This window comes from Tachypleus tridentatus, chromosome 7 (genome assembly GCF_004210375.1).
Source record: "Tachypleus tridentatus isolate NWPU-2018 chromosome 7, ASM421037v1, whole genome shotgun sequence".
Taxonomy (NCBI): Eukaryota; Metazoa; Arthropoda; class Merostomata; order Xiphosura; family Limulidae; genus Tachypleus; species Tachypleus tridentatus.
The window spans coordinates 19,295,653-19,323,641 of NC_134831.1; the positions used below are offsets into that span (position 1 = coordinate 19,295,653).

General features: G+C 35.2%; 1 protein-coding gene across 4 annotated transcripts in view; it reads left to right on the forward strand.

The window, feature by feature from the left end:
- Positions 1-27,989, forward strand: part of LOC143255242 (coagulogen-like) — a 115,677-nt gene that overhangs the window by 82,166 nt on the left and 5,522 nt on the right. The window contains exon 1 of one of the 4 annotated variants that reach the window (XM_076510590.1): positions 27,391-27,396. The exons of the other annotated variants lie outside the window; for them this stretch is intronic. The gene's annotated coding sequence lies outside the window, so the exon portion shown is untranslated. Of the gene's footprint in view, positions 1-27,390; positions 27,397-27,989 lie in introns of those variants that run through there. 4 annotated transcript variants of the gene reach the window in all.

Below are 27,989 nucleotides of genomic sequence, written 5' to 3' on the forward strand. Positions count from 1 at the left end.
CTCAGGGTCTTCTAAAAAATTTGCAACAGCAGTTTTACTACGACCAATCTTACCAGCGATGGCACGTTGAGAGAGACCTTGCTTTTGCAGCTCGACAATTCTGCCACGTTGAAACTCTGTCAACGTTTCAGCCTTTGCCATGTTTATACCCAATTTAACACAGGAGATGTCAGTTGGAGATGTTGACAACGCTAATGCTTGAACACAAATGACTTAATTTCGTTACGTATTTACCGATTAACCCTCCGTTTCAGTAAAGTCTTAAACTTTTGACCAGCTAGTATTTAGGCTAATTTCACAGTCTTCATATTTTCCCTATTAAATGCTAAAAAAGGTTTTTATTTTTTATTTTCTTATTTTTATCTTTCGAAGCTCTACTCAAATAAGTGGTTGAGTCTAACAACGCAAAATGCATATTTTGTCTTTATGTTTATTAGACTTAAGATTTTGGCCAGCATTGTATACAGGGGATCACCACTCATCACTTCAGTTTAGGTCTAGTTGCCTAAGTGAACACATAGCCCTATACAAGTAGGCTTTACCAAGTTTCCCTGTTATCTTTGCTTTTGGGACAGTAGGAACACCGCAGTGCATTACAACAGGAATCACTGACCACACTTGAAAAAGTTCTCTGTGGGGAGGCACAATGTCAAGTGCGAGCTACGAGTGAACCTCCAGAAGGTGTTATTCCCACCATTGCACATAAAATTATGTCTTATAAAACAATTTGTCACAGCTCTTGATAACGAGTCTGCAGTCTTCAAGTACCTTCAAGACTTCTTCCCTAAGCTGTCTGAGGCAAAGGTCAAAGCTGTTGTAGTCGTTGGACCACAAATAAAGAAGATCCTGAAATGCACAAAATTCCCCAAGAAGCTCAGTAAAAAGGAAAAAAAAGCTTGGGGCAACTTTCTCGTTGTGATTCGAGGCTTCTTGTCCAAGTAAAATTCTAGGTATATTTGTTTACACCTCATATGGAGCTTAAACTATTTTTATTATAAAATTTAAGATCAATTATAAATGAAATATAAAAATAGCACTATATTACTTTTTCGCAATAGTTCTTGTATCCTTGCATGGAATTGTAGTATAACAGTAAATAATATGATTACTAGATGGCAGCAACATAGGTCTAAGAACGGCCAACCATATTCGCTCCGGCATCATTCAGGTACGAAACCTTCATGCTATAATTTACAGAAGGTTATCTAAAGTAGACAAGCTGTAGTTCCTAATAGTTATGCAAGGAGTGGACAGTATCTATTGGCAAGTATCATTGTTGAAACATACCAGATTTTAACTGAATGAGAATTTTTGTTTTCAGTATCTCGTGGTCTGTTCATGTATCTTAACCAGAATCAAGAAAATGAAAACTGCTACTGCGGTCCAACACATTGATTGTTAAATCATTTAATTAAATTTTAACTTATGATATCAAACATATTTTTCGACTCTATGTATAGCTTTCCTATCGATATAAAATTGCTGCTCGAAAATTAATTCAATTATAGTTCTTGCCCTTTAAAAAAAATTACATTATAAAATTATTATGTATAGCCGACAAGTTGTTGGATTTTCAGCCATGATTTTTCAATAATTTATTTCTTTCCATACGTGTGTCCTTAGTGAAACACATATTCACTCCTTAAAGTGAGTATGAACACGTAAACTCGTAATCTGAGGGTTGTGGGTTCGAAATTTCGTCACACCGAACATACTCGCTCTTTCAGCAATGGGGGCGTTATAACGTAACGGTCAATTTCACTATTCGTTGGTAAAGGAGTAGCAATAATAGTGAATAGTTGGCGGTGGATGGTGCAAAATTAAGTACGGCTAGCGCAGATAGCCCTCGTGTAACATTGAGCGAAATTCGAAACAAACCTGAACACGTAAAAAAGATCTCCATGTGGAATGCATGCCTACTTCTTAAAATGATCACCAGATGGAACATACACTCACGTCTTAAAAGCATCTTCAGAAGGAAGGCGTGCTTACTTTTTAAAAATATTTCTAGATTTGATAATATTTTGAAAGTTGTTTTTAAAATGAGATGTTTTGTACTGAATTGAATTTTAAAATCTTGCTTTTCAAAACATTTATTGAGCTGTTTATATCTATAATGAGAAAAAGGTGTGTCTATGAATCTATGAGACCGTTTGTGTGTCTGCTATAGCTCCAAAAAGAAAGAACTTAGATTTTTGAAATTTTGCACAAATACGTAGTGGACCTTGAGGGTGTGCACCTGGATATTACTACTTATCTTATCCACTCGCGTGCGTGCATGCGCATCTTTTTAACGCAAGGTAACGAGAAACAACATAGAAAAGAATGTTGTTAATAATATAACAGTTTCCAATGTACAGAAAAGCCAGTGCATATAGGTAGTTATGCATTCTAAAAATGAGTTTTAGCAACAAAAGTATATAGGTTATAATTTTATGTCAAAAGTGGTTCATAATACACTATGACGCAGACACAGTGAACTAGAATACATCAACCTAATAACCCGTGCAAAACCGGATACTTTCGCTACTTGCAAAAATAAAACAGTAAAAAGAAACACCTAAAAAAACACCTCACACAAATAAATCACACATATAATAATTTCAAAAGGCTTAATTGACTACATTTTAGAAAAAAAACACAATGAAAAATAAAATAATATCAATATAACTGTTAATTTATAGCCCGATATTTGTACTCAGTACATTACAAGTTTCATAAAACATGAGGTATTCTAAAATCAGAAAAAAAGAAAACCTTATAAATCGTATGTTAAGAAAAAGAGATATTTATTTGTGTGTTGTTGACTACAAATGGATTATCTATACTACCGCCACCTTTATCAATACCCGATCTTAACGATATATGCCCACATACTTTCTGAACGCTGAACCGGATGGGGAGAGAAAATATTTGGCGTTTGTTTAATTTCGTGCTATTTTGGAATGACGACCAAGGTAAGGCAGATAGTCAACACATTTCAATTCCCTCGAATAGTGGGATTTGACCGTTACTTTTATAACGCACAAAAGTTTCATAGTGCATGTCAGTCACTGGGACGCACTTATCTGGGGCGTAGGGACAGATATATTTTGAAAATCGTAAAGCTTTTACAAGTTTATAACATTCTAACATGATTTTTTGACAGTTTCTGTCATATCAAAAACAAGGAACAAGTTTAGGTTAAATAGTTTTGGTTTAATATTTAGAAAATATTTACTTGCTATATGTTCAGAGTAATGGCATATTTATGTTTTTATACTGAATAACTGGAACAGGAAAAAATTGTTTGTTTGTAGTTAAGCACAAAGCTACACAATGGGCTATCTGCGCTCTGTCCATCAGGGGTATGTAAACCTGGATTCTAGCGTTGCAAGTCCGCAGATATGCCGCTGTGCCACTAGGGGGCCAAACAGGAAAAAAAGCTTCCTGAAAATGAAAAAGAGTTATGTTAAAAAATGGTTTCCAGATATTCCTCATTCGGTTTTTGTCTATAAAGTAATTTCAACCTGATATTTTACTTTTTATATTTTTAAATTATTTTCTGAATATCATTGCGTTCGTTTCTTCAACATATCTACAGACAATGATTTAGTAAGGTAAACTAAATCCCTTTCTGCGCCCTTTAAGATTTTTCCAATCCGTTCCCTGAAATTCTTCTTTAGCTATTTTGACAAGATGCACTTAAATTTAATGTTGCCAAACAAAAATTAACTTACAGATGTAATACCTGTTCTGAGGAACCCGGCATGGCCAGGTGGTTAAGGCACCCGACTCGTAATCTGAGGGCCGCGTGTTCGCATTTCTGTCAAACCAAGCATGCTCAACCTTTCAGCCGTGGGGACATTATGATATCACTGTCAATGCAACTATTCGTTAGTAAATGAGTAGCCCAACAGTTGGTGGTGGGTGGTGATGATGACTAGCTGTCTTCTCTGTAGTCTTACACTGCTAAATTAGGGATGGCTAGCGCATATAGCCCTCGTGTAGAATTGTGCGAAATTCAAAACAAACAAAAACCTATCCTGAGCCCCACAGAGGTTTGTCTGCGAACTTATACAGCTAAAAATCGTGTTTCGATACCCGTGGTTGACAGAACACAGATAGCTCTTGGTGCTCAATAACAAAACAAACAAACAGATCTATTCAAGATATATGCTGGCAGTCTTTCGCCGATGTACTACAGATGATCCGAGATCTATATTGACAGTTACTTGTCGATACAATTCCGATCACAGATATATACTGACTCGTCCATAAGGCAGATTCTGTAGGGGTCCTAAAAAAAAAAAGAGTTATTTGCATTCCACTGGAGATTTTATATGCTATACGTTATCTGAAGGAGCAAATTACTTTGAATAAAACTTAAATATGTATCCGTTCTGACGAACTGATTTTTCACGTGGTTTTCATTCCCTGGAACCTGTCATTCCGCAACAGAATTGAATATTTAACTGTAAACTATCCATAGACATGGATATGCCGGGCCAGGTCTTTAAGTAATCTGTCACTTAAAAATTAATCCAATGAAAACCTAAACCTTGAAGAAAGATAATGTCAAATAATGTCTTGAAAAACAAATATGTGTGTAGTTGAAGACAAACGCCAACCACTGAAAAGCATAGCTCTTACATATCATTATGAGGGTCGCGGGATCAAATCCCCATCACACCATACATGCTCCTCCTTTCAGCTGTCAGGGCTTTATAATGGTACTGTTGAGCTCACTATTTGTTTATAACAGAGCAATCAGGCCCGGCGTGACCAGAAAACTGAAAGGCCTACATTATTAAGCTATATTAATAAATATAATCAAACATCTAAACGCCTTCTATATTCCTACACTAAATTAAACGACTCCCTTCAAATATGTGGTCAGCTATCGGTCAGTTACCTCTTTCTTTCTTTGTGAGCCTGACGATGACCGAAGAAGGTCGAAACGTTGTTCGCTCCTCTGCATACAATTTTCTTTATCCATACCAGCCGTTTTTACACATATATTTTTCTCTACAAGTGGGTTTTCTCATCATCACGGAACACAACAAACAAGTCTAGTTTTGTTGGTAGCCAAATATTAAACAAAGATAAAGCTCCCCTTTGCTAGCTCTATGCACTGAAGCAAAGAAAGAATTAAACACAGTAGATAAAGGTAATAATGGAAGAAAAAGACATAAAGTCAGAATAAAAATAATAAAACTCACAAATTCGACGGAAAATTATGAAAATGGGGAAAATGAAGGAAAAGTAATTAACAATGCGGTAGAGAAAACTTCTCCTACAACTAATAGTTTGGTAGAAGAAGCTTCTCCTACAAATAATACTGAGGTAGAGGAAGCTTCTCCTACAACGAAGACTTTGGTAGAGAAAGCTTCTTCTGCAACTAATAGTGCGGTAGAGGAAGCTTCTCCTAGAACTAATAGTGTGGTAGAGGAAGCCTCTCCTACAATTAATAGTGCGGTAGAGGAAGCTTCTCCTACAACGAAGACTTTGGTAGAGAAAGTTTCTCCTATAATTAATAATGCGGTAGAAAAAGCTTCTCCTACAACTAATACTGCGGTAGAGGTAGCTTCTCTTAAAACTAATAGTACGGTAGAGGAAGCTTCTCCTACAACTAATAGTGTGGTAAAGAAAGCTTTTTCTACAACTAATAGTGGGGTAGAGGAAGCATCTCCTAAAACTAATATTGCGGAAGAGAGAAGCTTCTCCTACAATTTATAATGCAGTAGAAAAAGCTTCTCCTACAACTAATACTGTTTAGAGGAAGTTTCTCTTACAACTAACAGTATAGTAGAGAAAGGTTCTCCTACAACTAATACTGGGGCAGAGGGAAGCTTCTCCTACAACTAATAGTACGGTAGAGGAAGCTTCTCCTACAACTAAGACTGGGGTATAGAGAAGCTTCTCATTCGAATAATAAAATAAATGTAACAGCAGAAACATGAAACAATGTTGATAATACAACTGAAAACATTAAAAAAATGCTTCTCTAAATCCTACGGACAGTGAGCCAGAAACAGATAAAGAAGAACACTTTACGACAGTTACATCTAAAAGAATAAACATAAGTCATCATAGTAAAACAGTAAGTAGTAATATTTCGTAAAAATCTAAGCCATCACTATATTGAGTAATAATAGAAGGCATACAAGGTCACTACAATCAACCCCTACTTGCGACAAAGGACAAACGATGGAAATCTTAAGCTTCTATTGCCAGTATCAAGCGTCTGCCCAGAGGCGGTGTCGTTGTTCAGGGCAAGAGGCTGCTGACGTAAATAGGCTATTGAAAGAGTGGCCGGACGACGCGTTTAAACCTCGTAAAGTCAAAATCCACCTGCCAGGTAGTAAGCCGGAGCCTAAAGCTACAGTCGTAAGAAAGGTACATCAAACTATAACCTTGACACCATTACGCAAGCATTAGTCGAACAAAATATATTACATACAAATATACAATGGATAATTTCCAAAAATACACAAGCACCTACTAACTTAATACGAACTGACAATGATGATACCTATAACATATTAAAACTTGTTAAGAATGGAATAATGCTTTGGTATTACAGATACCAAGTGGAACAGTTAAAAACTCCGGTAATTGTAGTAACCCAATGCTACATTTGTCAAAGATATGTGTACATGTCTGCGGCATGTCTAGCAACACCGAGGTGCTGCGGCGGTGGCAAAGAACACCATATTTCTCAATGCAAAAAGAAACAAGAAAACCTAATTGTTGCAACTGTAGACAAACTCACACAGTAAATTACAAAGGATGTGACAAATACAAACAAATAAAACAACGTATACATTAGATAAGAACAACAACGTCAGAACAGGAACAACCTAATACAAATACGCAACAAGAAACAGACATAACAGAAGTTAACAAAACAACTAAAACTACGATGCACAAATGTTAAAAGATAACAAACCACAAAAAACAGCAAGAACGAAATAATATTACATAAGAAAATAACACTTCAACTCAAACACAAAAATTACAAGAAAACAAAACCACAATCCCAAAAACAAAAGCAAACACACCTGATAAAACAAGCCTAATGACCAACATAACAAAAATATAATCACATAATTTATACTAGAATACACAAACCAAATCAAACAACCAACTGTATTGATATCACAGTTAACATCCTGAAAAAACACATTACTCCTCATATACCACATATAATAACACCACTCAGAGGATACATGCTAACAACATAATGTTCATAGTGGTATATATAAACATTTAGGATGCAATAGCTTCCAAGAAACATGGGATTGAAGACCTTATATAAGAAACTAACCCCCACATTATAATAGTAAGCGAAACTTTAATATACAACAACAATAGATTTAAGACACCAAATTACATAACAATAAAGAAATACAGATTAAACAAAAATGATATAAAATGGATATAAATAAAACAAAAGTGACAATAGCAGGAATATACTGCTCCCACATAAGCAACTAGACATAGCATTACTCAACAACATCTCTTCCCACAATCATAGCTCTGTAGTTATTAGAGATCTGACACATTAAAAATGTTAACTTTAGAAGCAAGTACACAAACAACAATGGAAGAAGTCTCTTACAGTTTATAGATGATAACAGTATAGCCCTACTAAATGATGCCATCTCTACACACACAACATATGCCACTAACACCAGTGACATACTAGATCTGTGTCTCAGCACATACAATATGAACCAAAAGCTAATAAAATTTCAGGTGGGAAAAGATGTTGATAATGGCCATTTACCAATATATTGTGTCTTCGATCTCGTCCCCAAATAAATATAAAACCTACAGAAAAGAAAATTTTGATTATAGTAAAACAAATTGGTAAAACTATAAACAGGAATTAGACAATCAATTTCCTACTAACGTTATAGAAGAAGTAAAAAAACCATATTGAATTGGATAACTACTGTCAAACAATAACGGAGTGCTTTCAAAAAGCTGCCAATAAAACAATACCAAAACAACACCATAAAACAACAAATAACGCATGGAAACCAAATACCCAAATAGTAGCCCTAATAAAAAAACGAAGCCAATTAATAAGACAGTTCATGATAACAAGAGACAGAAAAACTAAAACACAAATAAACAAGATAATAAATCATATCAGAGCATAAAAAATTACGAAGACAAGATAAATGGAATAATTTGTGCTCAAAACTGACCCGAGAAAGTTCTGGACCCACCTTAAACGACTCACCAACGACAATTCAGCCATAAAGAAATATCCTGCACTTATATACAATAATACAATAGCACACACAAATAAAGGAAAAGCCGAAACTTTCAAAGACCAATTACAGAATACATTTAAAACATATACTGATCCAGATATGAATACTTATTTTTACAACAAAGTCACAAACTATATTCTAAACAATAAAGAACAACTTGAACCAATTTTCCCAACAAGTGTATCTGAGACAAACACAAGACACATCACAAACTAAGAAGACACGATCCTAACGAAAGAAATATTCATACATGAACTTCTTGAAACAATAAAAAAACACAAAACAAATCTTCGGGTGAAGATGAAATACAGGCCATTTTTCTAAAAAAGGGCACTCCGAAAGTGTTTGACCACCTAAAAGCACTTTTTAACTTATCTCTATCCTCAGGATACATACCAGCTTCTGGGAAGCTTGCTAATATATTAATATTTCATAACGAAGAAAAGCCAGCAAATAAACATTATAGCTACTGACCAATAGCTGACCTGATGTGTAAGCAAAATTTTTGAGAGAATAATCAATAAGAGACTCTTCACATTCTTGCAGATAACATCAAAATTACCAGAAGAACAAAATGGATTCAGGAAATTTATACAAACAACTGACCAATTAGTCACTCTACTAGAAGAAATGATAGATAGCTTTAACAAAAAACAATGCACTGCCGCCTGCTTTCTTGACATTAAAAAACACATTTGACACTGTATGGTACAATGGTCTAAGGTTCCGTATGAATGAAATGGGACTACCACGTGGAATTATTCTCTGGTTATCTAACTTTTTGGAAAATAGAATATGTAGAGTAAATGTAGAGGGTACGTTTTCTGAGTACTTTACTCCACAAGCTGGTGTCCCTCAGGGAGGGGTTATTAGCCCTATACTCTTCATCATGTATGTAAACAATATGTTATTGAAGGATCCTAATCATGGATTCTCCTCACAGTGCGCTAATGATGTGGCAGTCTGGAAAAGTGCCTAGGCATGTTGGCAGTTGTTTTGAAAGCCCTCCACTTGTTGACTATTTTCCGGACAGTAGAATGGCTGATTTCAAAATCTTTTGGGATCTTTTTAAATTCCTTACCAGACTCATAAGCTGCTACAATTTTCTTTCTGAAGGTCTCAGATAGTTTTTTTGATCTCACCATGCTGTTCACTTTTAATTCAACAATCAGGAGCACACCAAACTAAATGTCTGAGGTTTAAATAGGGCAAGCCTCATTCAAAATGCTGAGAAACGATCTTCTAATCATGTGCACATGGTGTGATGCACCTGTATGTGAGTTGAGCCATTTTAAGTGGGAATAAATGTGGAAGTGGCCTATCTTTTTTCTCAGTTATAATATGCATTTTTGTAGAATTACATTTACAGAAGATCTTGAAAAGTCTTTTCTTCAGTTTTAATTGTTTAGTTATGTTCCTATAATCTCTCGGTATTGTTAAAATTGAGATTAAATATCTATATATCCGAAAATGTTACAAAAATACTCAGGCTTTCATAGGGTGTCCTAACTTTTTCACATGGCTGTATTTTAAACATAAAATAAATTCATGAAATATATATATATATATATAATAGAAAAACAAATAAAAATTAATAAACAAATATATATATATATATATATATAAGGGACACCAACAAACTAGACATCTAACTGATAGGGAAAAAGAATATCTATATATGCCCCGAAAAGGGTTGGAGTGATTCAGCCCACTCTGACCCAAAACACAGTAACTAACACCATCAAGCACTGCATAACTACACAAGTAAAGGAAGGAGAAAGAGGTCAAAGAGCTCCTGACCCTCAAGGGTACATATCATATCCAAACCTAAGAGAGAAAGAGCGATTTAGATATCTTTTTCTAAAGAATATGGTAAACTAGCAACAATGTTAAGAAAAACGATTTCTTAAGAATAATTATATCCGATTATATCAATCTCTTCAACAGCATGTAGATGCTATTTTCCCCAGCATTATTGGATTTTAAAGAATGTGACAAACATCTCATTTTCACATCAGAAAACACTTCTTAAAACAATGGTAGTATATGTCTAAATCCAAAATCTCTTTGACATTTCATGTGCCCTTAGTGTTCTCTTGAGAAGTTTTTTTTCTGTACCTGTGAACGCCCCATCAATTTCTTGTTCGAAGACGACAGAAAAGATTTATTTTCATAGATCAAGTTGTGTGTCTCATTCATAAGAAGCGCGCATGCACAAACAGAAAATAACCAACGTTCAAATCAGTCGACCTAGCTGTGTATCTTAGTCAGGACAAGCGTGCATGCACAATTACATCATAATCAACGTTCAAATCAGTCGACCTAGCTGTGTATATCAGTCAGAACAAACACGCATGCACAATTAGAAAATAATGAACGTACAAATCAGTCAATCTACCTGTGTACCTCAGTCAGAAGAAACGTGCATGCACAATTACAAAATAATCAATGCTCAACTCACAAGGCACGCAATATATATGATTACACCATCACAAATAATTTAAAATATTAGTTCCCCGCTTGTACAGCCGTAAGTCTTCCGATTTTCAACGCTAAAATCAGCGGTTCGATTCTCGACTGTGGGCTTAGTGAATAGTTCGATGGAGTTACTATGAGAAAAACACACACTGAAAATAGTAGTCTATCACATCAGAATGTTTTGTCTTTTTTATAAATCTGACTCTTGTTACTAGAACCATGTGATATCACTTCTTTCCAAAAAAGTAATAACAATAGGTCGAAGGTCTGACTTCTTGTTTAGTGTTTAATTTAAAACTAAACAACAGGCTCTCTTTGCTGTTTCATTTGCGAGTATGTAAACCACATATCTAGTGGCTTAAGTATTTTGACTTATTACTAAACCACTAGGATGCAGCACTAATTTTATAGAAACTTCGTACAGGACTTCGATATAGCTACTGAGGGAAGAGGTCAAGATAGCACCTGATTCTCCCAGGTTTTAAATACAACTAAAAAATATAAAAGCAGCCAGGAAATAAGGTACAACCACTTTCTGTTGTTACTTGCAACACACCTTCGAAACATTTGGCGCTCTGTTTTGGGCTACTCTTTTACCAACGAATAGTGGGATTGACCGTCACATTATACACCCCACGGCTGGGAGGGCGAGTATCGTCCCGCGAGGTGGCGCCCCATAATCTACTTGTAACATATTTGAAAAATATTAACAACACAAATATATAATATAGAAAACTTTAAATGAAACAGTAACGATCTGTCGTTAATGTGACAGATTAAGACTACGTTGTGAAAACATGTTCTTTTTTTGTCAAAAAATCTGTTGACAATTTGGAATAAAATGTTATTTGAGTGATTAGAACACCGGAATAAATTCAGCAACAATATTCTCTTTCTATCATCTGTAATCGTTATGGTCAAGGGTTCGAGAATACTTAAAAATCTGGTCAATAATTTGTAAACACAAGACCTGAAGCAGCAGGGAAATAAATTATCAGAAGTGTTGTTATCATTATTATTATGGCAATTAGGAAAGCTTTATTTATTTTGATTTTTTTTGTTAAATGTGAAGATATTTTTCTATTTATTATTAGGTTTCGTACATGTTTCTTTGTTTTAAATATTCGCGCAAAGTTATATGAGAACTACACTGCACAACAAAGTTTTTGCTTCTTGAACACTGTTGGGTGTTCCTTATAGATTTTTGGCTGTTGATCACGAAAATCACATCAAAATTTGCCCATCACGTACCGTTTCTTCAAAAATCTTCAGTTTTGTCATATTTTTTCTTGTATTTGTGTCCAACAATTTTCGTCTGTGTAAGAGACCTATGAACAATATTTTGTGCAGTCTGGGCATGTCCAGGCATGAAATCAGGCCAGGTTGGAAGCTATTCTGTGAAAGTATGCAGCTCGGGAATGTCTTGGCACCCGGAGCCAGCTTCACACTGTCTCAGGAGGCTATAAAAGTGGCTTGCATACACAGATACTGCTCATTGGATTAATATAGACCTTATAGTGTGTACGTATTGTTTCAGAATATAACATTGCCTCAGTAGCACTGTAACAAGTAAGTTAGATGTTATAAACGTTTTACAGGACGATTGGTGTCGGTCAATGTCGTCACAGCCGCGATACATTCTGCTATATTTGTGGCGAGTATACGCTTGTTCATCAGAGACGCTCAATCACTGCTCCTTTGAAGAAACCATATCATTTGTACTTCGGCTCTAAAATTGGTGCTCAAGACCAGGAATGGGCACCTCCCATTTGTTGTGCAACATGTTTCATCTTTCCGTTTGCTGTCCAGATGATATGGCGAGAACAGAAAGACCATGTGACGGACTGTTACTTCTGTTTGACTAATGTGTCTGGTTTCTTTGCGAAAAACAAGAAGTCAGTTGAATACCCTGATCTGCTTACAGCAATGAGACTCATGCAACATGACAACAGTCTTTCAATTCCGAAACAACCAGAGGAATGGACCTTAGACGAAGTAAATAAAGAAACTGCAATGCAGGGAACTGGCAGTGACATTGATCCAGATTTTGAACCGTTCTCCCCAGGCGATCCACATCTCATAACACAGTCAGAATTAAACGATCTAATCAGAGATTTGGGTCTGTCAAAAGAAAAGCGGAATTGTTGGGTGCGAGACTGCAGGAATGGCGTTCGCTGTCATTAGGTACGAAAATTTCTGTTTTTTCGAAGCCGCCAAGATGATATAACAAAATTCTTTGCACAAGTTGACAGTCTCTGTTTCTGTGTTGACATCGAAGGATTGTTCTCTACTTTGGGTTGTGACCATGACCTGCAAGAGTGGCATCTCTTTATTGATTCATCAATGTTAAGCCTCAAAGCTGTTCTGTTACACAATTAAAACGTGCACCTTTTAATACCTATTGGCTGTGCAGCACACATGAAAGAAACTTACGAGAACATGGAAATGTTGCTGAAGCACATCCAGTACAGCAAGTACAACTGGAATATCTGTAGAGATCTGAAAGTCGTTGCTCTGTTACTGGGACTGCAGCTCGGCTATACAACGTACTGTTGTTTCATCTGTGAATGGGACAGTCGTGCCAAAGACAGAGCTGGCCACTCCGTAAAACGTTAGTTCCAGTAAAACAAAATATGGCACATGAACCGTTTGTCGACCCGGCAAATATTGTTTAGCCTTCTCTTCACATAAAATTGGGACTTATGAAGAATTTCGTGAAAGCAATGAACAAAGACGACGAAGGTTTTTGTTATTTAAGAACGATGATCCCAAGAATATCTGAGGCCAAGATCAAAGAGGGCATTTTTGTTGGCCTTCAGATCAGATATGTTATGAGTGACAAGCGGTTCGAAGATCTATTAGTTGGGCCAGAAAAAATTGCCTGGAAAGCCTTCAGAGACGTTGTTGACAATTTTCTTGGCAATTACAGAGCCCCACATTACATCTCAAAGCATACAAAACAATGAAGTGCAACATGTCACTCAAAATTCATTTCCTCCATTCACATTTGGACTTTTTCCCCACAAATCTCTGTGCTGAAAGTGACGAACACGGTGAAAGGTTTCACCAGGACATTGTTACAATGGAAAAACGATGTCAGGGCAACTCGAATCCGTCAATGCTTGATGACTACTACTGGACACTGCAACGGGATGCACCAAACATTGGATACAAACGAAAATCAGGAGCAAAACACTTTTAATTATGTTAAACTTAATAGCGTGTTAGAAACATAAACGCAATTAAATGCGTTATTACCGGCAAACAGTTAATTGTCTATTTCTCAGAGTTCCTACGTGATCCTCAGATTATGAGTCATGCGCCGTAACCACTTGGTCATGCCTGACCCAGGGTCTTGTCTCTTTCTCCTCAAAGAGATTCACTGAAATTCAGACTTGAATTAGGTTGCTAATTGTTATTTTATGACATAAAACATTAAATATCTCTCTTTTTGAGAAAGATAAAATTCGTGAATAAGTTTTCAACAATATATTCAAAAGATGTCATACAGCCTCTAATCCCGTGTTAGTACGATAACAAAATAACAAACGTTTTGTTTGTTTGGAGTAGCACATGTACCTGAAATTGCTAATCCACTGTTTGAAATGAAATGCGAATAAATTGTTAAATTTCTGACAACCAGAAAGTTCGTTAAAGTAAAAATGCATTCTGTGATGACTGAAAAACCCAATAGAAAATTATATGTGTAAAAACGGCTGGCATGCGTTATGAATGCACTATGTAGATGAGCGAAGAACGTTTCGACTTTCTTCGGTCATCGTAAGAAAGGGTTAATGACGATAGCTGATCACATGTTTGAAGGTGGTTATGTAATTGAGTGTAGGAATGTAGAGGGCGTGCTAAGATATTGGATATATTTATTAATAAAAATGTGTTCTCAAGACGGGTGGCATGGGGATTGAAACTTTATTAAAATAAAGTGCAGAACAACGTTTCGACCTTCCTAGATCATCTTCAGGTTAACAGAAACTGTCGCCTGCAGAATGCATGTTAAGGTTATTACATTTTTCTACTTCATAATCAGTTAGATGCGTTAGGTTTACTGATTGGTTTGAATAGCACAAAGCTACACAAGGGACTATCTGTGCTTTGCCCGCCGCGGGTATCAAAACCCAGTTTCTAGCGGTGTAAATTCACAGACATTCCGCTGTGCCACTGGGGGAGCATCTGCATTTTTTCATAATAAAAATAATTAGAAACATTTGAAATAAACAACTTGACTCCTTTATTATATATTCAATAACAACAGTTCTAGGAACATCAGTCATTTTTTTATATAGCCAGTTTGAGATAAAAAATGTTGGTGGTGTGAACGTGCTTAGTATCCAATATCAGGATACCTATACGCTGGATAGGTGAAGTGAAGAAAAACGGTTCATTGGCCACTAATAACGCCAACTTATCCCTGTTTGTTTAACTTGTGTTCAGGGTTACTGAGGAGGAGTGGAATTCTCCGAAGCTAGTATAACAGAAGAACACTCGTTGATCAAAGTATAGATGGGACTGGACCTCCCTTGAATTTCGAAATTAAACAATTTTAAGTTCATTTATTTGTTATTGGCTGAAATGGTAAATACTAAATGTGATGTGAAAGAATATAGAGAAATGAATATATACAATAAGCTATAACTCATAATATTTCAGAGATTAAGGTTCATGACTTACTTATCTAGTTATGTTTGTATGTATTTTCTTACACCAAAGCTAACATCGGGCTATCTGCTGAGTCCACCGAGGGGAATAGATCCCCTGATTTTAGTGATGTAAATCCATAGAGTTACTGCTCTACTAGTGAGGAAAGCTCTAGTTATGTAAAGCAAAAAACAATATAATATCCAATATAAATTTGTACTCAAGTTGAAAATGTTATCCAATATTTACATGTACAATGCGGTGAATAATCTTTATATTGATTCATAAATCGGAAAACATCATATTAATCAGATTAAAACTGTCTGTTTGATATCCAACAATTTCTTTTAATATTTTGAAAAAAAATACTTTTTATCTTACGAGATAAAAATATTAAAAAAAACAAAATATACGATTTGATAATTAACAATAATTTATGATAAGTAGAAAAAAAGAAATCTATTATATGAGAACTTACAATAAAATATGAAATGAAACAAACTGCACGGTTTAATACCTAAAAACCAGTTGTCTTAAGTTGAAAAATAAATCCCTTATTTGATCATTTGACAATAAAATATGATAGTTAACACCATTCAGTACAGTAGTGTGTGTGTGTTTTTTTTTCTTATAGCAAAGTCACAAAGGGCTATCTGCTCAGCCCACCGAGGAGAATCGAACCCCTGATTCTAGCGATGTAAATCTGGAGACATACCGCTGTAAAAGCGGTAACACCACTTCGTGCAGTAGTTGATATCTATTAACATCCCATTAAGTTGAAAGAATAATTTATATAACGTGAAAATCAAAATATTATATATATAGAAATAATTTTGGAGTTTCACAACTTCTTTACAGTTCATGTCGCTACATCTGTTCATGCTCTATCCAACCAGCGTACATTGTGGCAATAGTCCTGCAACATACTCTCAGTTGAAGGTTTCATCGTAAATTTGCGTCATACGAAAACTCCAAAGTCACACAATATACGAGGACGATGGTCTCCCAGTGCCTGCATCAACAGTATGGTCAAAAAGATGTTCATAGGCAATTTGTATGGCATCCTGACTGGTATGTCCTCGTATGCAATAGCGTGAATATTTGTGTTATTCTTCAGCTGCTTGAGGTATGCCATAAATGAATGAATATGTTTGGTAAGATGTTTATACACGAGTGATTGGCATTGTTTTTCCCAGGCAACAATCTTTTTTATTATGTTGTGTACTATTGTCTGAGGCACTTGGACGAGTTTTGCCACTGATGTTTGCGTTCGTACATTCTCACACTCCGCTCAATAAAGCTGAAATATGACTTGTTGAAAAGTTGAAAGAATGATTTATATAACGTGACAATGAAAGTATTATATATATATATATATATAAATAATTTTGGAGTTTCACAACTTCTTTACAGTTCATGTCGCTACATCTGTTCATGCTCCATCCAACCAGCGTGTCCGGCATGGCGAAGCGTGTTAAGGCGTGCGACTCGTAATCCGAGGGTCGCGTGTTCGCATTCCAGTCGCGCCAAACATGCTCGCCCTTTTTGTAGTATAAGTATATAAAAACACGCTGTTAATCACAAATAACTTTCAATTCCATAAGTGTATTCATTAACCATTTATTTGGGGTTTACATTTGGACCGCTTAAAATAAATAAAATAATCCTCACATTAATTGTTCTTAAGAACACAAAAGTTATCCAGCGCGTTTCTCTTTAAATAAACAGCTTCATAAGGTATTTACAAAGTGAAATAAAATTTGAAATATTGTCTTTTTAGTTAGCAAAATAATAGAATCAGTAGGCGCATTTCGTTTTCACGTGATTAACTCTAGAGATATTCGAAAAGTAATTAAGGCTTAAACCAAAACTAGTACATCAAACAAGTTAGTGCTAAAATTTTACATCCTCGTTTGTTTGTTTGTTTAACAAGCCTTAGGAAAGAAAAAATAATCAGTGAACGCACTGAAAAATAAAGATTTGTGTTCGTGTGAAATTAGTTATAGTAAATGATTTAGATTGGTTTGTTTTGAAAAATATATATGTAAAAACGGCTGATATGGAGGTGAAAACTCCAAAAGAGGAGCAAACAACGTTTCGACCTTCTTCGGTCATCGTCAGGCTCACAAAGAAAGAGGTAAGTGACCGATAGCTGACCACATGTTTGAAGGGGTTTGTGTAATTCAGTTTAGGAATGTGGAGGGCGTGCTTAGATGTTTGATTATATTTATTAATATACGTATAAAGGTGATCCTTTGTATTGGTTTATTTTGGGCTTCAGTTGTTGTATAAATAAGGCTTCTTTAATTTTGCGTTTGTTTATGTTTGTTTCTTTATTTAGTATTTGGGTGTTTTCTTTGGTTATGTTGTGTTTATTTCATTTATAGTGGTCGAAAATGTGTGAAGGTGACTTTTTGTGTTTTTTAAATCTGGGATATATTTACTTTTGTTAGTTGATTTTGCTTTATGTCTAGGTATGTGTGTATAATGTTTTCTACGGTTTGTGGAGGAAACGTTTTGATATTGATGAAGTATTGTTTTATTTTATTTAATTCATCGTTAATTTTATATGGCGAGCATAGTTTTATGGCTGTGTTTATTTGATTTCTTAGTATGTTGGGTTTCTGTTTTGTTTCATGTGCTGAGTCCCAGAGAATGTACAGTCTGACGGTCACATTATAACGTCCCCACGGCTGAAAGGGTAAGCGTGTTTGGTATGATGGGGATTCAAACTTGCGACCCTCAGATTACGAGTCGAATGTCTCAACCACCTGGTCATGTCGGGCCAAATAATTTATAAGGCATAAAACTAGGACAAACTTAGATATTTGTTCGATATGCGAACTCGTCCACTTCACTAGACTATAACGACAGTCAAAAGGTTGCATTTATATATAGTACCAGAATTTAATGCTACCGTGCTAAACGTCGTATCTTCAAAAACAATAAAAGGACTGGGCATAGTGCTATGGAAGATAAACTAACGCAGTCAACTTGGCTTAAATCATAGGTTTAGGTTGAAGAATGTAACTAAATTAAAGAGTTTAATTAGCATCAGTTACCTTCACGATATCTTTTAAAACCTTTCAGGAGATTCTTAATTTTTTTACACACAAACAAATTCTAGATTTTGTCACACTCAAATTAATAGAAATAATTAACACAATAACATGAATAAAACCTCTGCTTTGAGAACAAATACATAATAAGGTTACAGTTTGTTGTGATTTGGGTTAAAGTTATGTACTTTGCATGGTTTGTTTGTTTTCAATTTCACGCAAAGCTACTTCAGGGCTATCTGCGCTAACCGTCCCTAACTTAAATAAAAGACTGGACGGAATGCAGTTAGTTAACAGCATCCACTATTATTTTATACGTCCCCACTTCCCAGTGGCAGGCACAGCAGTATATCTGCGAACTTATGCTGCTAGAAACTGGGTTACGATAGTCTTGGTGGGCAGAGAAGAACTAGCCCATTAGGTAGTTTTGTGTTTAATAACAACAACTTTATACGGACTTCACGAAAACATCGATGCAAAGTGAAAACCTTAAACAATTTTGAAAGACAAATGTTAAATTTGTTTTGAACAAGGGTCAGGTGTAGCCTGGGGTTTAACCTGCTGCACACTGAATCCGACAGACCTGAAATCGTGCCTCATTCGTGAGTGTTTTATAAAAGTGAAAGCCAAGTCCCAGTATTCAATTAGAGTTGTCCAAGAGTTGGCGTTGGGTGGTGTTGACTAGCTGATTCCCTTCTATCACCTCAGAACAAAGTTTCAGCGTTTCCTTTATATAACTCGGTAAAATAACAAGAACAACAAAAAACAACCTTAGCACAGTTTTCTTTGTATAGGTTGGACAGCAGTAAGTCTTCGAATTAACAATCTTAAGCTCAAGGGCTCGATTCTCCTCGGTGGACGCAGCAGATAGCCCGGAACACAAAGTCGTTTTCATATATATATTGCACAGCTACTTTGACAATATTTTTACTTTCTTCTTAATGTGTGGCTCGAAGATATCTTTTTATTTTCATTTTCATTTCGCTTTTGTTGCATCTTGGAGAAATGCACAGCGATGTGTCTGCAAAGTAGAAACCGGCATTTGATAGTCGTGATGATAGATAGCGCATTGTGCATCTCTGTGCTTAATAATAACAAAAAGAAAGTAATTTTCATTGTGTTCATTTAGTTCGTTTTCTTTTGTGCATACAATAAAACGCGAAATAATATTTTTGAAACACATTTGTCGTGTATTTAGATGTTCGTGTTTTATTTGTTTTTTCTTTTGCATAAAATTATGCTAACTTACCAAGAAAACGTTTACAGCTCTTACATTCTTTAAAGTAAAGATCGTTAGTTTTCAGTCGTACATGTACTTGTGAATCATTTAGGTTTTCGGTAGTTCAGAATAAGTTACGCAACAGTAGGTCAAACCAAAACCTGTTCTTGTATGGCGTAAACATTTAGGCAAACTGCCAGGTTTATGACGACTTTCTTTTTTTTGTTGTTTAGGCGCAAAGATGCGCAATGGCTATTTTTATGTGCCCACCACAGATATCAGAACCAGATTCTCAGCATTATACGCCTACAGATTAAAAGCTGAGACAAAAAATGGGGTAGGGTGTTTTCTGTAACCTTGGTACAGAGATATATAATGTGTCGTGTGAGTGCAGTTTTATAGAAAGTATTAAAAAGATAAATATAACTTTTTACAGGTAACCTCCCGAGTCTCGACATTATATTAAATTAAATGGAATTTTCCGAGTAAAAAACAAAATATAAATTAGCAGAAACGAAAGTTTATTTCCAGCAAGAAAAAAGAAATAAACAAAAATAATTAAATATTGCAAGTTTGTAACACAAACAATTAAATTTGAAAATGAAAATTTAAATGACGATACACTAGAAGAAACATTTCCCAACATAATGTGTAAGATGGGAAATTTGAAAATGCGTAAAGGCGAGACGAAGATTGATTGTTTTGAATTAAGCACAAAGCTACACAATGGGCTATCTATACTCTGCACACCACGGGTATCGAAACACGGTTTTTAGTGTGTAAGTCCACAGACATACCACTGTGCCACTAGGGCGCATGTAACGAACAAGAAAATAATATTTCACAGCTTAGCAAAAACAACTTACGGACAGATCAATACTATTTTAAACTATTAATTAAGCGGTTATAATGGAGTTTGTGTCAATATTTAATGACTGAAACCGTACATAGAAATGACAATTAACACAACTCCAGCAGTTATAATTTTTATCTAAGTTGAATAATTTGACGTAAATCGTTTTCATCATTTGTTTCATTATCTCTTTTTTCTACTTCTTTTTCCGAAAAAAACAACAACTTTTTAATCGACTTCCATTCCTTTATTTCTCAGTGAATTCAAATGAAACTGCCCGACATCGCCAGGTGGTTAGAGCGCTCTACTCGTAATATGAGAGACGCGGATTCGAATCCCCGTCACACCAAAACACGTTCGCCCTTTCAGCCGTAAGAGCGTTATCAAGTTACGGTCATTCCAATTATTCGTTAGTAAAAGAGTAGCCCAAAAGTTGGCAATAGGCGATTATGACTAGCTGCCTTGGCTTTAGTCTTACACTGCTAAATTGGGGACGGCTGGCGCAGATAGCCCTCGTGTAGCTTTGTGCAAAATTCAAAAACAAACAAACACTACTTGAAATTTGGCAGATTCAATATGTCTAGACGGTTGTTTTTTTTAAATTTAGGCCAAAAAAAGGATTTTACTAAGACAACGGTAAAACAATCTCAAAATATATATTTTGGGCACAAATATAAATCTCCACGCCCCTCAAGTCTTTGGCATACACAAAAAGAGTTGGATTTAAGCATTTGAGTTCTTTTATAGAGGGGTCAGAGCTCACAAAAAAGCACAATTTTGTGTGTTTTGGTCAATTACTAGGGCGTATTTTGTCCAATTAGAGTTATTTTTTAGTCATTAAACTGGTAAGGATGCCGTAAAAAGCATGACATTAGTTTTTTATGAGAATTAATCTGCTCTACTTCCATGAATTTACATGGGATTTGGTACAAATACATTTTTCTTACAAGTTTCAAACAAAGATATATTTTGGAAGTTTTTTTTTTTACTCAATTTTTCAGCAAATAAAGCACAATTTGGGGTGTTTCGTTAATTATTTATATGTATGTGTCAATCATCAAACATGAGATTTGACATAAAGATTGTAGGTCCCAAGCAAATACATAAAGAGTTTTAGTTTACTTTTTCGTTATTTGTTTGTGTGTTTTCATGATTTTCCTGGTGTTCGAATTCACACCATTTGAATCGCCTGCGAATGTTGGACTTTTTAATTTTTTAAACTCATAGTGCCATGGACTTCAGAAAACCCTTTGTATACGTGAAAAACAAACAAACCTAAACAATGAGTGGTATATTAGTCGAAGATGAAGAATATTTTTGGTATTTTTACTTTTCTTAAGGTTGAGGTCTTATAGTTTTTGAAGAAGTTCTTTTACATAATGCATACCGAACAACTTAATGAACGTGAAGCGATTCCATCCTCCAGTACGTTGAAAGTAATTAGTAAAACTGAAAACGGGTTTATGCTATTATGTATGAAAGAGATTCTTTTAACCCTTCAAAATGAAGTTCAGGTTAAACAAGAGTAACCAGCTCTAAATAAACTTCATTTTAATTTTGAAACTATGTTGTTGTGATATTTGTTCGCTGACCAATAATGACATCATTAATTAAAAGCCATAAACAACTAGTCCTGTTGAGAGATGAAGACCACAATGTGACACTGTAGATGAAACAAAGAGCTCATATGAAAGTCTGAGGTTCGTTTCTTTGATTCGGTCGAAGCGGTGAACGGAAAAATATCAGAATTCTGAAAGGTTTATTTGTTTTCTTAGTGGTCGATCTTGTGGTAAGAAGAGGTAAAACTAATCTTGTGTTGTTTCTTTGTTTTGAATTTCGCAAAAAGCTACACAAAAGCTATATGTTTTGGACGTTTCTAATTGAACAGTGTAAGACTAGAGGGAAGACAGCTAGTCATGACCACCCACCTCAACTCTTGAGCTACTATTTTACCAACGAATAGAGGGATTGATCATAACATTATAACGCCCCTACTGCTGAAAGGGCGAACATGTTTGGTGTGATGGGGATTCGAACCCGTGACCCTAAGATTATGAGTCGAACGCCTTAACCACATGGCCATGCCGAGCCTCTCAACATCGGTAATAACTAATTAATCGTTTACAAAGAACAAGTAACACGTTCAGTTGTAACTTTCATTACTAAATATCTTCTGAGAATTTAATAGAACAGACATTACGCACAAGGCTTGTTCTTACTACGGACGACGGGTTGATTTGTTTTCTCCTTTTCTAAGCTTTTGCATTGGGCAGTAGTTTAGCACTGACAAAGTTGCGAAGTCAAGTGAAACAAGAATATGGGTTCTTAAGCAGTACTGAGTAGTTTCTGAGCACTCCTGATTGTTTCGAAAGCTCCGAAGATATGAACCGGAAAATGGTGCCAAGATAAATAAATAAAACCAAATATCGAAAGGATACATAGCAAACAAATAAAATTATGTAGCCGAACGAATTTATTGAAACCCTAAAATAACAGCAGAGCTACACAAGTAATCTTAAAATAAGCTGACTTGATCTACAGGCACAAAAACAGTAGACTTGCCCTGAAATTCTTCATGTCAGTAATAACAATATAAGCATCCCCCGCTGGTAGAGCAGTAAGTTTACGGTTTTACAAGGCTAAAATCAGGGGCTCAATTCCCTCGGTGGACTCGGCAGATAGCCCGATGTGGTTTTCCTATAAAAAAGAACACACACACAATATAAGCTGGATTTCATGGTGAACAGCATTTTTAATCACTGGTTTATAAATAATGCATAGCAAAAATAAAATTATAGCGCCACTGGAAGAAAGAGACAAAATTTGTATTTTACAAAAAAGAAAAAAAAAGCAGTTTCAGGATATTAGTACCTGAGTTTTATTCCATGCGATTATATATGAAAAATGCATTTTTATTGTAACCAACAAAAAGTGGGATTGACCGTAACATTATAACGCCTCCACATCTGATCAGACGAGCAAAATTTTTATCATGTTTACCTAACATGCTGCCCACGACCCTCGGATTACGAGTCGAACGCCTTAACAGGCTTGGCCATTCCGGGCCACTAACCATTGGAACATGCACATTTCAGCAACTAATAGAATATTTGTTATGTGATAGCAACAAACGTTTCTGAATTGCAAATGTGTTGAAGTAATGCTTTGCATCATTACATGAATCTCTATATGAGTTTGAATCTCTCGTATTTCTTTTTATACCGTGTCACTTTCTTTTATAATTAAGCAAAATAAGATACGATGAACCACGGTAGGGCGGTTCTAAAGCATATTTTACTACCTATAAAATAACAACGTTGTATAACCTTTCATACTCCATAGTTTTAGTCTGTTGTTAATATGGAGCCTCATATACATCCATATATATATATTTTATCTGTGTTCAAGCTGTGGATGCAATTTAACATTTACATGGACATGTATATATATTTATATGGAGTGTCACATGTACGATACCGGTTATTAACTTATTGTTGTAACTGCGCTGATGTCACGTACTATTTATTTATGTAAAGGGTTACCGTACAGATGCTACGTATCATTTGTTTATGTATAGGGTTACCGTACAGATACTACGTATCATTTGTTTATGTATAGGGTTACAGTACAAATGCTACGTATCATTTGTTTTTGTATAGGGTTTCTACCCTTTCCCAAACGACGCTTCTGACAAGATGTGAATATTTTCTACTACTAAATGTTTGTACAAAGGTTTAGGCTGTCTCTCACAACATAAATCTTTAAACCATAGTTTAAAAGGTAGCACCAGGCTCAGTTTCGAGCGTTAGATAGACAACCTCGGTAATGCTAGCCGATGGTAAATGTCGAATTATAGTCAACACTGCATGGTTACGAGTTTTATAGATACTGCAGAAAGAGAAGCCATCCTTGAAGCCGACTCTGAGAAAGTTGCAAGAATTGTGCAAACATGAGATGACGAAAATGATAGCGATTTTAGGAAGAAATAAAGTAAAAATTTTAGTAGCTACGAATATTAACTAGAACATATTTAGTTTCAGATACATTATGCAGAAGTGATAGCCAACCTGATTTTAGAATCGTCACAAGAAAAGAGGGTCGAAGAATGTAACAACACAAACTCCGTTAGAAATGGAAGGGTGAAGATTTTCGTATAATAAATTCATAATTGTTAATTAACGGGTTTTGTAAGTAGTAGAGTGTAAAATGTGTCATGCTATGGGGAAACCTTACCAGCTACGTCAAAAGTGTAATCGTCCTTACTATGGCCCGGCGGAAAAGAGTAGGATAAACGGAAACATAACAACTATAAGGAATATTAAAAATGTTTACTTGTACGTATATATTATATTTTGACACAATATTGTATAATTTTTGCATTGAATATATATTTATACATTTATGAAAGATATCGCCATCTGTATATACGGCTTTACAACTTAAAAAACTGAAAAGCTGCCTGTATGTGTATGTATATCTTGGTGAACATGCATGGTTAGTATAAATCTCATGCGGTTACAAAATCCACTCCATGCACCATTCCAACATAATTCAGTTATCACTCCAAATCATTAGTTACAGACTCTCCATAGAGGTAATTGTATAAATATACAAAATGTTTGCATACTATTTAATATTTATGTTATTTACTAGAACCATGGAGTAGTTATTGGTTAGATGTCCAAAAAAGAAGGCATCTTTTGATCGGACAAACATTGAATATATAAGTTGTTTGAGCATTTCTTCGTTAAAACACATATATACACCTGTTTTGTATAAAGGTGTACTCTTGGTATAATATTTCTCGAAACAGATCAATCTTTTGCTGAGACAGTTATGTGCACTTGAGGTAAAATCATGCATCGTCACATGTTCGGAGTTATAGGGCATTAAACTGCTCGACTGTCCAGAAATAGCATTGAGCAAGAAATTGTTGTCAGAACACCAGGATACCTTTTATTTTACTATATATATAATTCTGAAATGTCATCATACAACAGGAAATTTTGTTTCAGGAAAGTCTGCTGGTAATCATTGCAAAATTGCTGCAGGAGATGACCGTGTTTTAATCAGATTAACAGGTCAAAGTCAAAATAACTATTGCAATATCTTACGACAGGTATCCAGAAGAGCGGTAAATAGGAAACTGGCCAAACAAAGCTATTTTTCTAGAAAAATTACCTGCAAACCAATATTATCAAGAATTGATTTCTGTCACCGCGATAATTGGTTTACGCAGCAGGTCAACTTGCAGTTAGTATACTAGTGACATGTCATCATTACAGATGAATCCTGACTCTGGCTTGTTAAAGCTGGTGGTAGGATTTGTGTTCGTCGTTTACTTGGAGAACAGATGAGGAAAGACATTCTCTCCCACATGAAACACACAGGGGGTGGTGCAGTACATTTTTGGGCAGCAATTTATCATGGTGGAAAAAGTGCTCTTCACATCTTTCAGGGAAACGTCAACGACACCTCCTACTCGTATCATATGCCAGGGAAAGGTTTAGCATTAATTTTGTTTTCCAGGAAAGCAATGCCATTGATAATGGTGTGTATATCATACAAGATTATTTCGATAAGGAGGATATTATAATATTATCATGGCCAGCAAAGTGTTCAGAGGTTTATTCCATTGAGAAACATTGTACCGAACTGGACCGACAAATTACTAACGACGATTCTAAACGCCCTGTCATAGCTGAGTTTCAGCACTTTCTAGTGACAAGTTAGGATGAAATTACGCTGGATTATATTAGTAACCTTATCGACATCACGCCGTGTGGTTTTACGAAGGTTACAGTACGAGTAGGACAAAACAAGCACTAAATATTTAATAGTAACTAATGTAAGGTCACAGACGCTATATATAATAATATAATGTTATTCTTTGTCAATACGTATGTTTTGGAAATGTTTGTTGTGATAGATGAAATACTAATTACACATCTTTCTATACGTGTCTGATAAAATTATTTACTGGTCTAATAAATTGTTTACGATGTACATAGAACGTGTCTCGTTATTCAAACTATATATGCAGGTGTTTAATAAAACATCCATATCTCTGTTAGATAGCGTTAACTGTATTTGTATTATATCTTATTAATAATGACCTTATTTATAACAAGAAATGCGAATATTTGATCAATATTGTAATAATTATACACATATTAAAACATATACATAATATGTGGTATACTGATCACCATGAAGCATAGTCATCATACATACAGCAGCACTATTAATGATAACATTGTGGAAGTGATATTCATACAGCTTCCATGAAACCCTTTCAAAGGTCTCAAAGACCATCATACATTAGCTACGTATTTCACTGAACTGAACTGTTTCAAATAGAACAGCACTGCACTTTTTCGGATTTATGTCCATTATGGACATAACAACTAAAGAAAAGGTTATTAAAAATTGTTACTTTAAAAAACAGGGATCGCAAAATCTAAACAAACAATCTTAAGGTTAAAGACGCAGTGTTGACATGCAAGATTAAAATCTGAAACAATTTTGAAAGACTATAACCTTATAAAAATGTTGAATTAATTTTGAAAAAGGGTTGGGTGTATTCTATAGTTTAGGTGCTACACTTTGAATCCATGAATCCTGAATTCGTGTGCCATTGCTACAGAAAGGCACTTTATGAGTGCTTTATAAAAGTGACAGCCAAGTCCCAATATTCAATTAGAGTAACCCTAAAATAACAATACACTCAGATGATTGCCATCTGTTATTACAAATGTATAAAACTCCTTATATTATGTAACTTGTGCCTTAATTTAACTAGAAATTAGGGTTAACACTTGAATTCACAAAATGCTATAAATACACGATGGTTTAGAATATCATATCTTGATAAACGTATAGAAATTCTTAATAGTTTGTCAATGGTACGTTAACAAACGTAAAATGTTCAAATTCCCGCACTGTTTGTGTTTTATTATAGCAAAGTTACATCAGGATATCTGCTGAGTCCATCGAGGAGAATCAAACCCCTTATTTCAGTGTTGTAAATTCGTAGACCTACCGCAGTACCAGAGAGAGAGTAGTGTATATAGCCGATTGAGTTGCTTTCCGACAACAACAGCTTTAACTGCAATACGAGTTATTTCTAACGTTTATCAGGTTCGAGTCCCTTTCATACCAAACATGCTCGTCATTTCAGCCGTGGGAGCGTTATAACGTGACGGTCAATCCCACTATTCGTTCGTAAAAGAGTTGTTCAAGAGTTTGCGGTGGTTGGTGATAACTACCTGCCTTCCCTCTAGTCTTACACTCCTAAAATAGGGACGGCTAGCAAAGATAGCCCTTGTGTAGCTTTGGGTGAAATTTATATAACAAACAAGCAATCTAACAATATTATTCCTATAATAAAAAATTGTGGGGAATTTACTACATATATTTAGGCGTCGAACGTTGTGAATTGTATATTTTGTTTCATTTCA